Below are 15,930 nucleotides of genomic sequence, written 5' to 3' on the forward strand. Positions count from 1 at the left end.
CACCACTCTGGCTGAAGATGTTTCTCCTTAACTCCATTCTAAAAGGTATTCCCTTTACTCTAAGTCTGTGCCTTCAGGTCCTAGCCTCTCCTATCAATGGAAACACCTTCCCAACATCTTCTCTGTCCAGGCCATTTAATTTTCTGTAACTTTTGATTAGATCCCCCCTCATCCTTCTAAAGTCCATCAAGTATGGACCCAGAATTCTCAAACATTCCTCATATGTTCACTTTTTCATTCCTAGCACTATTCTCATGAAACTTCTCTGAATACGCTCTCAAACCAGTACATCCCTCCTGAGGTATGGAGTCCAAAGCTGCATACAATACTCCAAATGTGGTCTGACCAGAATCTTGTAGAGCTTCAGAAGTACATGCCTGCTTTTATATTCAATTCCTCTCAAAATATATGCCATCATTGTATTTGCCTTCCTAACTATTGACTCAACCTGCAAGTTTACCTTGAGAGAATAATGGATGAGAACTTCCAAGTCTCTTTGCACTTCAGATTTCTGAATTTTCTCCCCATTTAAAAAATAGTCGATGCCTCGATTCTTCCTATCAAAGTACATGACCTCACACCTTTCCACATTGTACTCCATCTGCCATGTTTTTGCCCACTCTCCTAATGTGTCCAAATCCTTCTGCAGTGTCCCTGCCTCCTCAATGTTACTTGTCCCTCTATCTATCTTTGTATCATCTGTAAACTTAGCCAGATTGCCTTCAATTCCTTCATCTAGATTGTTCATATAGGAAGTGAAAAGTTGTGGTCCCAACACTGAGCCTTTTGTCACCAGTTGCAACACTGAGAAGGGCAATTATATGCCCACTCTCTGCTTTCTGCAAATCAGCTAAGCTTCTCTCATGAACCTTGCCCTGAACACCATGGGCCCTTATCTTATTCAGTAGCCTCCTGTTTGGCACCTTGCCAAAGGCCTTCTTGAAGTCTAGGTAAATAACATCTATTGGCTCTCCTTGGTCTAACCTAATCGTTACTTCCTCAAAAAAAACTCGAGCAGATTTGTCAGGCATGAGTTCCCCTTGACAAAGTCAAACTGACTTTGCCCTATTTTATCATAAACTTCCCTGTATTCAGAAACCTCATCCTTCACAATGGATTCCAGGATCTTACCCATGACTGAGGTTAGGCTAATTGGTCTGTGATTTTCTTTCTTTTGCCTTACTCCCTTTTTATACAGAGGTGTTATGTTAGCGATTTTCCAGTTTCTTGGACCTTCCCTGATTCTAATGATTTCTGAAAGATCATCACTAATGTGTCCAATATCTCTGAGAACTCTGGGGTGTATTCCATGTGGTCCAGGTGATTTATCTACCTTCAGTCCACTCAGCTTTTCTAGCATCTTCTCCTTGCTGATGGCCACTGTACTCAGCTGTAGCCTCTCACTCCCTTGAATTTTTGGGATATTACTCACGTCTTCCACCAAGAATACTGACACGGAGTAATTATTTAGTTCCTCAGGCATTTCTTTTTTCCATTCTACTATCACTCCAGCATCATTTTTCAGTGACCCAATGTCTGCTTTTGCCTCTCTTTTGCACTTTATATATCAAAAGAAACTCTTAGAGTCTTCACTTAAGTTGCTTGCAAGCTTACCCTCATATTTAATCTTCTCCCTCCTTACTTCATTGTGTTTGCCCTCTCTTGGACTTTGAAAGCTTCCCACTCCGTTGGTTTCCCACTACTTTTGCCACATTATTGCTTTTTCTTTTGCTTTTATGTTATCTCTGACTTCCCTTGTCAGCTATGATTGCTTCATCCTTCCTGTATCATGTGTTTTTTTTTCCTCGGGATGAATCTTTGCTGTGTCTTCTAAATTACTCCCAGAATCTCCTTCCGTTGCTGTTCCATTGTCTTTTCTGCTAGGCTTCTCTCCCAGTCAATTCTACCTAGCTGCTCCCTCCTGCCTTTGTAGTTGCCTTTATTAAGCTGAAATACTGTCATCTCTGATCACTGCCTCCTAAGGGTTCTTCACCTGAAGATCCCTTATCAAGTCTGCCTCATTGCACAACACTAAATCTAGTATTACCTGTTCCCTGTGGACTCCACCACAAGACTGCTCCAAAAAGCCATTTTGTAGATACTTCACAAATTCCTTTTCTAGCAATCCACTACTAGCCTGATTTTCCCAGTCCATCTGCAGATTGAAATCCCCCATGGTCACTGTAACTTTGCATTTGTTACACATCATTTCTATCTCCTGGTGTGTCTAGCGCCCCAGCTCCTAACTATTGTTTGGAGGTCTGAATATAATTCCAACTATGATTTTTTTTCTTACCATTGCAGTTCCTCAATTCTACTCACACAAAATCTACACCATCTGACTCTACTTTGTTTCTTACTACTGATTTAATTTCATTTCTTACTCATAAGGTATTCCTACCGCCTCTGCCCGCCTGCCTATCTTTTTGATAGGATGTATATCCTTGAATATCAGCTCCCAATTCTGATTCCCTTGCAACTGCATTTCTGTGATATCCACCCTGTAATACTTGCAAATTTCGATCTGCACCTCAGGCTCATTTGCTTTATTCCTCATACTGCAAGCATTCAGATATAACACATTCAGTCCTGTGTCAACTGTCCCTCTTCTCATTGTCATTGGTTTGTCCAGTGTGCTTGAAGTTTGTTTGCTAACCCTTTCCATACGCTCTGTCCTATTTGTGTCTGTGCTGAAGATTTTAATAACCTCTCCTGAATTTTGCACTCTTACCTCCTCCTTTAATTTGGGTTTTCTAATTTCCCCTTTAATGGAACCCTCCCTCCCCCCACCTACATCCAGTTGAAAACCGTATCTACAGCCATACTTAAGTGATGCGCTAGGACTCTGGTCCTAGCACAGTTCAGATGAAGACCGTCACTTCTTCCCCACTACAGGTGCTAAAGTCCCATGAATTCAAAGCCATTTCTCCCACACCAATCTGTGACCCATGTATTTACCGGCTTAATCTTATTGACTCTGTGCCAATTAGCTCATGGCTCAGGTAGTAATCCGGAAATTTTTACCTTTTTGGTTCTGCTTTTTATTTCAGCTTTTAGCTGTTCATATTCCCTCAGCAGAACCTCTGCCCCCAACTTTTAGACGTTTCAATTCTGGAATAAAGATTCTGACTGTCACCTTATCCACATATCTTATAATTTTACAGACTTGTATAAAGTTTCCCTTCAGCCACTGCTGCTCCAGAGAAAACAACTCGAGTTTTTCTCGCCTTTTCTTATACCTAATACCCTCTAATCCAGGCAGCATCCTGGTAAAACTCTTCTGTATCCTCACCAAAGCCTCGACATCCTCCTTGTAATGTGACAACCAGAATTGAATGCAATATTCTAAGTGTGAAGTACCCAAAGTCTTATAAAGCTGCATAAACAGGAAATAAGATATTCCAGAAATTGCTGATGAAACTCTGTGGATCTGGTCACAGCTGTCGGAAGAAAGAAATGAGATAATATTGCAAATCTGGGGACTCTTCATCAGAACAGTTCTTCATCATCAGATAAAAAGAGGAGTGTCTCTCTGGCTCTGAGCGATTAGGACCAGTGACAAGGACTTTTCACATATAAACAAAGGGTGACTTGGTGGTGGGATATCAGTCTCTGTGCAGTTAGTTCAATTACTTTATGACAGTCGAAGTTGATAAGATCATTTGCACTTGCACCACAGCATGTTTTACCTGGAGTGGTTGACACATCCTTCAGAAACCCAGTTGCCTAAGCAAGAAGAGCAATGATTACAAACTCTGATTTGAAACCCAATGTAATTTTACTAGAATTTTGAGTCATGACACACTGTTACTCACACCGACAGGAATGGCACCTAGCAAGAATCAGTGAGGACACTAGGAAATGGAATTACAAATGCCCCCATTCTTCTCCCCCAAGAGAGTTTCCCAGAGCAGGAGGCAAACTTTTAACCTCTCATACAGACAGCTGAGAAAATGCTTCCATGGATGTGAAAGATCCTTTGCACTATTTGAAGAAGAATACATCATTACTTAGTGTTGTAATCAATATATTCCCACAGCTCCCCGACACAAAATAGATTTGTTTTGTTCTTGTAACTTATGACTGTTACATTTGTGTTGTTTGAATATCAGCTGTGACACTTTCCTCCAATACAATGACATTTCAAAGGTGCTTCAATGGTTCTGAAGTACTGGAACTGCTGAGAAATCAACAACACAAATAGAGGAACTTTCCAATTCATACTCCAAACGATATCCATCCTCTTTTTCTCTCATGTTGTTGGTAGCCACACACGCCAACAATTCTTTTGTGTGTTTCTATTAGAGTGCAGAGCAAGTCCATACAATGAATTTTTCATCTCAGCCATTGACTAATAATTTGTGCACAGTATCAGTAGTTTTTTTAATTCTGAAGATGTATACTAGCTAATGGATTGTTCACCATTAAATATGGTAATCTTGCCCATGCTTCAGGATTGATTTTCACATTTATCAGCATATTATTAGGAATGCCACAGCTGTAAATCTCTTGTTACTGTGATTTGTTTTTGTTCAGTGATTGGTAAATTTTAATGGAAAAAAAAACTTTTTATTTATCATTCATGGAGGAAAATATGATCTTTTGCTTAGAATTGTTCCTCTTTGTACAAAATATACAGGACTTTTCTTTGTTGTAGTTATAATTCCATTGTGCAAAGCAATTTATAGGAGATGTTGGTGAGACATTTGGGCAGATTGTAAAATTAGCCATTATTAGAACAACAGCTGTTCTGTTTGGCAACAGTTATCTTTAGTATTTTGTAGCTGACAATATTGTGCTCTTAGTTAGAAATAAAGCTGGTTGTTTGTTTTTTTCCACCCCTGCTATCACACTTTTCCTGCCTTTGCTGTGCTTGTGGCATATGTAGAATTATATACAGTGTGAATTTGAATATATTGCTCTTTCTGCATTCTTGCTGAGAAGATATGAGCAACCTCGACCATAAGGTTAGTTCTGGGAGAATAATTGTTTGGGCAGAGTGAAATTCTGAACTGCTTTTGAAACAAAAATGATGAGTTTATTCCCCACCCTCTGTTGATTTATTAATACCAGTGAAATTATCAAAGTACTCTGTGCTGACAAATGCATTGCATGCAAATTCATTTAATGCACATGCACAACATACAACTTATTCTAGTTTTAGCAACAGTGTTCAAAACAGGAGAATTTTAATACTGACGTGTAACTAGTACAACATTACTGCAATAGGAGATGCAGATTTGAATGTTCAACCTTGTCACAAAACAAAGCTTTAACATCAGATGCCCATTAGTCTAATAAAATCTATTAAATATGCATAGTGCTGACTTGATGAGCATTCAATGAAATGATACAATTCACACTTCTATCAGATAATGTGGGTTATTTGAAAACTCATTTTAGTTGTGTATTTAAACTGTTTTGCTGGAAGCTACTGAAATATTTATTTATAGATCAGTTTGTTTGTAAAGTGAAACTTCTGGTTCACTGATGCAGCAAAATCCAAATGTGTGTTTACAGACCGACACTTATGCAGATATTAGGATCCTACTGGGTTATTCCTGATAAAGTCACTGTGCCGAATATTGTAATGTGCCTTATCCAGCTGTCTCCTTGTTATTTTCAACCTATAGAAACATTAGCGCTCTCAGATTTCCAATTACTAACAAAATCACTGTTTGCAACAGCAATTGCAGGGAGTGTTCTGATATTGTTGGCTTCGGTAAACTTGAGTCAAGGAAACTCATACTTTTGTACACATCCATTCAAGAATGTTCACACTTCAATCACTACAACCTTGAATTTACAGCTGAATGTTTAATGCACTTTGCATTTGAAAATGAAAATACCCGTAATTGATCTAAACAATACGAATAACCCGCTAAGCTATAGTGGGTGAGTGGGCGGCATCTCTTTGAACAGGATGCCACGTAGGAGATAATATTCAAACCACTATGTTTCAAACAAAGTGAAAGTCAAATGCTATTATTCAGTATTTGAGATTTTTTCACTGATTCTTTGGGGTGAGTTTGGTCATGGCTTGGTCCATTTCATCAAACTTTAAAGAAGAAAATAAATTTTCCTTCCCCATTCATTTTTAAAATTCTGTATGAAACTGAGATTGCACACTTGAATAATATGCAAGAAGTGGATTAACTAGTGAGGCAGATTCTGGAACTGGATTTCTTGAAGACAATGGTGGCCCAATGAGCTGACTGAAGGCAGGCTGAGTTCAGAGTGGGCAATTTGAAAGGTATGTCAATATTTCCAACTCACATTGGACAAAACTAATAATAGTTCATCCATATGCAATTCAGCTATATGACCAATTTCTACCAATTCACTCCCCCCCACCCCGCCCCCACCATATCAGTTTGTCCTCACATTCACACTCCTCACTCATTAGTCATTAGATGAGCAAAACTCAAGTCATTGTATAATAACACGAAACCATCGAATAACCCATAAACCGCAACATGTAAACGCTGTTCAAACCAGCTGCATAATCCAAATCAAGCACTTGTAAAATTATTAAGCAGTTGGATTACAGCTAAAAGTGTGTAAACATCCCAAGTACTAAAGACTTCAGAACTACTATTGACGGCATGGTGGCACAGTGGTTACACTGTTGCCTCACAGCGCCAGAGACCCGGGTTCAATTCCCGCCTCAGGCGACTGACTGTGTGGAGTTTGCTCATTCTCCCCGTGTCTGCGTGGGTTTCCTCCGGGTGCTCCGGTTTCCTCCCACAATCCAAAAAATGTGCAGGTTAGGCGAATTGGCCATGCTAAATTGCCCGTAGTGTTAGGTGAAGGGGTAAATGTAGGGGAATGGGTCTGGCTGGGTTACGGTTCGGCGGGTCGGTGTGGACTTGTTGGGCTGAAGGGCCTGTTTCCACACTGTAAGTAATCTAATCTGATCTGAAAACTAAATACACAAAAACAGTATGCTAAGATTACACATTATCATTCTAGGCCACACTTTCAATAACATAAGATGTAATTTCCATTTTTAACCAATAGGTGAACTGATTGGAAAGTTTTCAACTGTTATAACATTAATATTTGGCTTGACAGCTTGCCAGCTGGCAAAAGTATCAGTCTGACAAGCACATTGATACCTCAAATAATCACAGCATTTCAGCATTCACCTTAATGGTCCCAATATGTCTTCACTTAAGGTTGTGATTCTGTTCCTGCAAAGTGCAACTTTAAGTGAAATAAATTTGGGCAAATCTTATTTTCTAATTAGAATGAATGAAAATTTGCAACTCATTCTGTAAAAATAAAAGTGCACCTTGTAAGTTGAAAGTACTTTACCATACAAAATTCATATGGTAGAATCATATAGGTATACAGCATAGAATCAGACCCTTCAGTCCAACACATCCATATTGACCAGACAACCGAAATAAATCTAGTCCCATTTGCCAACATTTGACCCATATCCCCCCAAACCCTTCCTATTCATATATCCATCTAGATGCCTTTTAAATGTTGTAATTGTAACAGCTTCCACCACTTCCTCTGGCAGCTTATTCCATACACGTACCACCCTCTGTGTGAAAAAGTTGCCCCTTAGGTCTCTTTTATATCTTTCCCCCTCTGACCCTAAACCTATGCCCTCTAGTTTTGGACTCCCCCACCCCTAACCTTGCAAACCAGTCTCCCATGGAGAATCTTGTTGAAGGCCTCTACTATACTCTGGTCTCACCGGGTCCAGAAAGATTTCAATCCTGTTTATGGTGGCCCTTCTGTTTCCCCCATGACCATCACCTGTTTTAGTTTTGTTAGGATAGGATCATTTTGATACCACAGTCGGATATTGTCGGTCATGACTGGAAAGGTGACAGGGAAGTATAAAATCAAAGTGGTCTCCTCCAAGGGAGGCACCACTAGTGTGCCAGTGGGAGGTGGCACAAGGCATCGGTGTTAGCTTCCTGTGCACTGAGAATAAAGGCCCAACACTGAATTCTACCAGAAGCTATTGTAGCTTCCTTCAGTAGGGGTTAATGATCTGCGACTTTGACAAATTCCCATCCATAAAGGTACTGGTAAAACTTCCTCATTCAAAAGGTGACTGCCAAACCTTCCTTCTCTATCTGGGCATATGTTTGTTTGGCATCAGCCAAAGTCTGAGAAGCACATGATATCAGGCTTGCCTCTCCATTGGGCCACTGGTGTGCCAACACTACTCTGATACTGTGTGGGGAGGCATCGCATGTTAGTACCACCTCTTGCTTTGGTTCATAGTTGGCCAACACCTTAGATGATGATAGCTGCCTTTTATATTCCTAAAAGGCTGCTTCTTGGCTATGCGACCATTTCCAAGACTGACCCTTTTGTCAATAGCAGATGTGAGGATGCCAAGATGGAGGCCAGGTTACAAATGAACTTTCCACAATAAATGGCGGCACGGTGGCACAGTGGTTAGCATTGCTGCCTCACAGCGCCTGTAGACCCGGGTTCAATTCCCGACTCAGGCTACTGACTGTGTGGAGTTTGCACGTTCTCCCCGTGTCTGCGTGGGTTTCCTCCGGGTGCTCCGGTTTCCTCCCACAGTCCAAAGATGTGCGGGTCAGGTGAATTGGCCAAGCTAAAATTGCCCGTAGTGTTAGGTAAGGGGTAAATGTAGGGGTATGGGTGGGTTGCGCTTCGGCGGGTCGGTGTGGACTTGTTGGGCCGAAGGGCCTGTTTCCACACTGTAAGTCTAATCTAAAATCACGAACCCAAGGAAAGACTTCAGCTCCAATTCAGACATGGGAGCTGGGGTTCCTTGAATTGCCCTCACTTTATCCTCCAATGGCTGTAACCAGTTTTTTTTATTCTGTCATAAAGTAAGTCATTTGGAATGCCTGAAATACACACGTTTCCCTTCTATGACATACACCTGCCGAGCAGAAACATTTAAACACAATGTCCAAGTTCTCCAAGTGCTCTTTATTGGTTTTCACTTTTATTACTATAATATCCAGATGAATAGAACCTTGTAAAATGTTCTCCGTGGTCTGCTGGAAAAGGGCACTGGCTGCTGATACCCTAAATGGCCCGTATATTGGTATAAACCCTTCGGTGTTAATTGTAGTGTACTTCTGGGACTTCTCATCATGTCACAATTACAGGTAGGCGTGACTCATGTCCAGCTTTGTAAAGGATAGCTCCCTGCTAATTTTGCATACAGATCTTTGACGTTAGGGATCAGGATTTATCCAGCTGCGAGAAGTGGTTTACTGTTTGCTTAAAATCCCCACAAATGCAAACTGAGCCATCAGGCTTCACAATCAGTACGACTGGTGCTGCCCATTCTGCAAAGTGCTCTAGTCTGATGATTCCTTTACTCTCCAGTCTCCTGATTTCTACCTCTACTTTTGACCACTGGCCTTGCAAAATCTCAATATTGCTTCCTGGTTAACACGTAAAGTGGTTTTGGCTCCTTTGATAGCCCCAAACCCTTCCTGAAATATTCCTGTGTATTTCAATAGGACTTCACTGAGGCATCTATTTTCTACTGAAAAAATGTTGAGCCAATCAAGGTGAACCTTTCTCAACCACTTCTTCCCCCATAGGTTTGGGCCTGAGACTTTGAGTACCATCAGTTGTAACCACACCAACTCCTTCTCAGAGGAGGGAAGAAGCAAACTCATACTTGAAGTGACCACACTGTCTTGTCGGCCCAGATCCTGAAGTACTTTTTGGTTGAGGCTTGGCTTTGTTATGGGGTTCTGCTGTGGGCTGGCCTAGGGTCTCTCTGCCCAAGGTATGCCCTGTGTGAAGCTCTGCAATTGCTTATACTTAAATGGTGTTCCCCAAGCTCAGTTGGAGAGGTGAGGGAGTCCATTTCCATTGGAATGTCCTGTAGCTCCAATGCTCTATTTGCTGCATTTTCTAATGACAATGCCAGTTGTAGTGCCTGTTTGAAGTCCAGTTGCCCTTCAATCCCACTAATCCCACTGACTAGTCTCTCAGCATCTCATTCAGTGCTAACCCAAATTCAGATGCCTCTGCCGGTAGTCTAAACCTCATCAAAAATCCTGATATGGATTCCCTGGTTCTCTAACAGACAAGTAAAGTTGATGACATCTCAGAATTAGAGGACGTTCAGGGTTGTAATATTCCTTAATGAACTCCCTCAATGCTTGGAATATTTTAGAGTCTGGTGCTTCTGGGAAAGTTTAAGCCCTTAAGAACCAAAAATGCTACAGGTCCGCAAGCAGTCAGAATGATTACTTATTGCTTTTCATCTGTCCCAATTTAATTTACCCAGATAAAAAAAATCACGTTCTTTCCACACACTGGGCCCAATCTTTGATATTAGAAGCAAATGAGTGAAGCTTTCCAAATAAAGGCATGACAGCAGAAATGCTTACTTCAACTCCCAAGATGATGGTTACAAGCGAATATTCTTTTACACAGAAGTTGGTAGCCATCACCAAGTCACCCTTTATTTACTTGTGCACAGTACAATGCGATGGTTAGCCAGCTCGGAGTTAGTTGCCTGAACTGAGGAGATTCTAATCGAACTTCGAAACACACACTGTGGAAAAAAGGTCCTTTGGCCCAATATGTCCACACCAACCTTCCGAGCAGCAACCCACCCCCTTATTTCTCTACATTTTCCCTGACACCATGGGCAATTTAGCATGGCCAATCCACATAACCTGTACATCATTGGATTGTAGGAGGAAACCTGAGCACCCTGAGGAAACCCATGCAGACACATGGAGAATGTGCAAACTTCACAGTTGGCTGAGACTGGAATCGAACCCAGGTCCCTGGTGCTGCGAGGCTGCAGTGCTAACCACTGATCCACTGTGCCACCCCACTGTTTGAGGTCTAGTTCCATAATCTCCTGGTTATACATTTTTTAAATGCAAAGATAAGAGAATTTTAAAAATATTAAGACAAAGTCCTGTTTTAATTGTTTGCTATTTGAAATAATGTCCCCTCTGAAAACTTTCCACAGAACCATGCCAACCATTGAAGGAGTAATGTGACTGAAATAACTGCACTGAGGATGGTATCTCATCACCAAGTTTCCCATTATTTACTTATGTGAGTACACTGGCTGTGGCCAGCCAGGTTGGAGTCAGTTGCCTGAACTGAGGAGATTCTCAGATCATGGTTATATTTTCTTTGTTTATCTCCTGGTCATTTTTCTTTTATTTTATGAAACAATACACAGTTTACAAAACAATTAACATTAACAGCTGTGTACAGAGTAACAGCAATTTACAAGGGAGAGGAGCAACAAAGCTAACCCCCAAATCCTACTGTAAACCAGTTTTCAGGGAAATGAGGACAAACCTCAGATACCAGTTTCAGTCATCACATAACAGTAACAGTGACAAATACATACAAGACAGTCCAGTTACATTTTAAAAAGTGCATACAATACCGACACCCTCCAACAACCCAGTAAGCCACCCATTCCTCTCACCTTCTGGCCAGAGGTGGCCAGAAAGTGCGTCAGGGTGGATGAGAACCGAAAGGGTATAGGGCAGACCTAGAGCCATAAGGGGAATAGGGACGGACTGCCTTTGAGTAGCTGGAAAGTGACTTGCTGGGGGTCTGTGTGGCTCCAGGCTATTCAGAAGTCAGTGTCCTCTCCTCTCCACTTTAATACAGAAAAGTGAAGAGTCCTTCACTCACTGATCCAGGTCCCTCAGAGCCAGCTCTCAGAGTGACCAGAACCACTGAAACTCCTCTTTATTTCTTTTTTTTAAAGTGAACAGGATCTCCTGTTTTTTTTCTTCTTATCTCCTGGTTATATTGGTCAGCCAGGGCTTTCCTGATTGGCCCAGGTTAATAAGCCTGTTCAATGAACTTGTACTCAAAAAGGTCAATCTGGTTCCAATCACTACAGTTCACATCCAAATCATTTATATAAATGACAAAAAGTGTTGCACCCAGCACTGAGCCTTGTGGCACATCATTGGTCATAGGCTTCCAGTCTGAAAAGCCACTTCTGTTTCTAAATGGATAGTTCTCCCAATATTCCATGTGATCTAACCTTGCTAACCTGTCTACCTTGAGGAATCTGTCAAATGTCTTACTAAAGTCCATATAGATCATGTCCACCACTTGTCCTCATCGATTGTCTTCATTACTTCTTCAAAACTCTCAATCAAATTTATGAGATATGATTTGCCATGCACAAAACCATGTTGACTATCCTTAATCAGTCCTTGCTTTTCCAAACACATGTAAATCTTGTCCCTCAGGATTCCTTCCAACAACTTGTCCACCACTAATGTCAGACTCACTGGTCTGCAGTTCCTTGGCTTTTCCTTATTGCCTTTCTTAAATAGTGGTAACACATTATCCTCAGATTCTCTGGGAAGTGAGGGAGGAGATTGCACAGCCTTTGACTTTGATCTTTGGGTCATCATTGTCACCAGGAGTAGTGCCAGAAGACTGGACAATAGCAAACGTTCTTCACTTGTTGGAGAAGGAGAATCGAGATAAGTCTAGTAATTATAGGCCAGTGAGCTTTATTTCGTTTATGGGTAAGGTGTTGGAAAATGTTACAAAAGATAGGATTTATAATCGTCTGGAAAGGAATAATTTGATTGGAGTTAGTCAACTTGGTTTTGTGAAGGGTAGGTCATGCCTAACTAATCTTATTGAGTTCTCCGAGAAGGTGCCAAAACAGATGGATGAAGGTAAAGTGCTTGATGTGGTGTATATGGACTTCAATAAGGTGTTTGCTAAGGATCCACATGGTAGACTATTGCACAATATATGGAGTTTTGGAATTGAAGGTGATTTAGCGGTTTGGATCAGAAATTGGCAAGCTGAAAGAAGACAGAAGGTGTTGGTTGATGGGAAATGTTCTTTCTGGAGCTCAGTAACCAGTGGTGTGCCACAAGGATCTGTTTTGGGGACACTACTGTTTGTAATTTTTATAAATGATCTGGATGTGGGCGTAGAAGGATGGGTTAGTAAATTTGTGGATGACACTAAGGTAGGCAGAGTTGTGGATCATGCCAAAGGATGTTGTGGGTTACAGAGGGACATAGCTCAGCTGCTGAGAGGTGGCAAGTGGAGTTTAATGGGGAAAAGTGTGAGGTAGTTCACTTTGGAAGAAATAACAGGAATGCAGAGTACTGGGCTAATGGTAACATTCTTGGCAGTGTAGATGAACAGAGAGATCTCTGTGTCCAGGCACACACATCCCTGGAAGTTGCCATCTAGGTTGATCGGATTGTTAAGAAGGCATATGGTGTATTGGCATTTATTGGTAGGGGGAATTCAGAGCCACGAGATCATGCTTCAGCTGTAGAAGACACTGGTGAGGTTGCACTTGGGGTATTGCGTGCAATTCTGGTCACCACATTATCGGAAGGATGTGGAAGCTTTTGAAAGGGTTCAGAAGAGATTTACTGCCTGGTGTGGAAGGAAGGTCTTATGAGGAAAGGCTGAGGGAACTGAGGGTGTTTTCATTGGAGAGAAAGAGGTTGAGAAGTGATTTAATCAAAACGTATAAGAGAATCAGAGGGTTATAAAGGATGGACAGTGAGAGATCTTTTCCTAGGATGGTGAAGGCTAACATATATGTGGATATAGCTTTAATTTGAGGGGTGATAGATTTAGGATAGATATCAGGGGTAGTCTCTTTACTCAGAGAGTAGTAGGTGCATGGAATGGCCTGCCTGCAACAGTAGTAGACTCGCCGACGTTAACGGCATTTAAATGGGCATTGGACATACATACAGATAATAATGGAATGGTGTAGGTTAGATGGGCATCAGATTAATTTCACAGGTTGGTGCAAAATCGAGGGCTGAAAGGCTTGTGCTGCACTGTAACATTCTCTGTTCTGTGTCAGCCAACCTCTCATCTTCCAGGCACCTCATCTGTGGCTATCAATGATACAAATATCTCAGCAAGGGGCCCAGCAATCACTTCTGTAGTTTCTTACAGAGTTCTGGGTTACAGCTGATCATGTTCTGGAGATTTATCCATCTTTATGCATTTTAAAACATCCACCACCTCATCCTCTGTGATTTGGACATCTTTCAAATTGTCACTATTTATTTTCCCATGTTCGCTATCTTCCATAGAAATACTCAAAACAAAATACATTTAAACATATGAAGAAAATGTAATTATTTTACTCATCTCCTTCTTGTTGCCAATTCAGCTGGACTCCAAACCTTCTACTTTCCATATCCCACTCTCTGATCTCCCAAACTGCTGCTGACTTTTCCTCTCACTGACTCTTCATTCACACCATCCCCCACTAACTCACCTTCTTGCTGCCAACACATAAGTTCTATCCTGTCCTGCTCTTTGACCCATCTTTTTGCTGATCCTCCCTTCTCTGTGAATCTCCAACTCTCACAATTGCTACTTCGAGTTCCTGAGTTCTTACTGTAAATGCAAGCTCTAGTGATGTGGAGTGGATAGGCAGAAGGAACAGGGAAGTGTTGGCAAAAGGATGGGTTAAGGAGTAGGAGAAGCTGTAAGCCAAAGGTCAACAGTGAGAGCTGTAGCTTGGGGAGCAGATAAGATCACAATTCATGGGAATCGGAAGCAAGGTAAAATAATAGAGATTAGGAGAGCTGCTTCAAAATGGCACTAATTAGTTCAAGGAGTCCTATACCAGACAACTTCAAAATATAATTAAATGTTCTTTTCAGTATACACACACATACATAACTGCCCAATTTAACCAATTCATCTTTAATGCAGGGTAACATCCCTTTGAACTTGTATTCAGTTCAACAAGTTATAATCTGCCTTTACAAAGGGATCTTGATCAATTGGATCAATGGGCTGAGGAGTGGCATATGGTGTTTAGTTTGGGTAAATACAGGGTATTGCATTTTGGTAAAAAAACAAAGGCAGGACTTATACAGTTAATGGTGGAATCATGGGTAGAGTTCTAGAACAGAGAGACCTAGGGGTTCAGGTTCATAATTCTTTGAAATTTGTATCACAGGTAGAAAAGTTAAGGCATTTTTCAAGACTGTCTTCATTGCTCAGACCTTTCAGTGTAGGAGTTGGGATGCCACGTTGAAGATGTTGGTGAGGCCTCTTTTGGATTACTGTGTGCAGCTCTTGTTGTCCTGCTATTGGAAGGATGTTATTAAGTTGGAGAGGGTTCAGAAACGACTTACCAGGATGTTGCCAGGAATGGAGGGTTTAAGTTATAAAAATAGGCTGGATAGGCTGGGACTTTTTCACTGAACCATAGGAGGTTGAGGTTATAGAAGTTTACCAAATCATGAGGGGCAGAAACATGGTGAATACCAAGGGTCTTTTCCCTCGGGTAGCAGAGTTCAAAACTAGGGGGCATATTTTTAATGTCAGAGATTTAAAAAAGACATGAGGAGCAACTTCTTTACAGCGTGATTTTTGTATGTGATAAACTGCCAGAAGAAGTGGTGGATGGAGTAGAGTAACAGTATTTAAAAGACATTTGGATATGTACATGAGGAGAGGGATATGAGTCAAATGGAGACAAATGGGACTAGTTTAGTTTGGGAACATGTTCAGTGTGCACTAGTTGGACTGAAGAGTCTGTTTGCATGCTGTTTGATGAAATGACTCTACCTTTTCAATATTTTCCATAGAGATAAATATTGTATGTAAAGCTAAAGTCACTCTGGTCATATTCTCTTGTTAGAGAGATGTAACTAGTGATGGTTTAACTTGAAGATCACCACACCTCAAGCAAGGGGAGACATTGAGGAACAGAAAACATTATGGTTCCCTCAGCTGATGCAGGAATTTAAACAATACTCTTGATGTTACTCTGCATAGCAAACCAGCCAACTGGGCTAACCAATATACATTAAAAGAAAGATTGTTTAGAATTTAGGAGCAAGAAAAATGAAACATTTGTTACACCAAGTTAGGACTGATTTCTTTCTGACCCACTCCAAGACTGATCATAACAAACCTTGCAATGTAAATGGAATAAGATGT

Source organism: Hemiscyllium ocellatum, chromosome 12 (assembly GCF_020745735.1).
Source record: "Hemiscyllium ocellatum isolate sHemOce1 chromosome 12, sHemOce1.pat.X.cur, whole genome shotgun sequence".
In the NCBI taxonomy this organism is placed as follows: Eukaryota; Metazoa; Chordata; class Chondrichthyes; order Orectolobiformes; family Hemiscylliidae; genus Hemiscyllium; species Hemiscyllium ocellatum.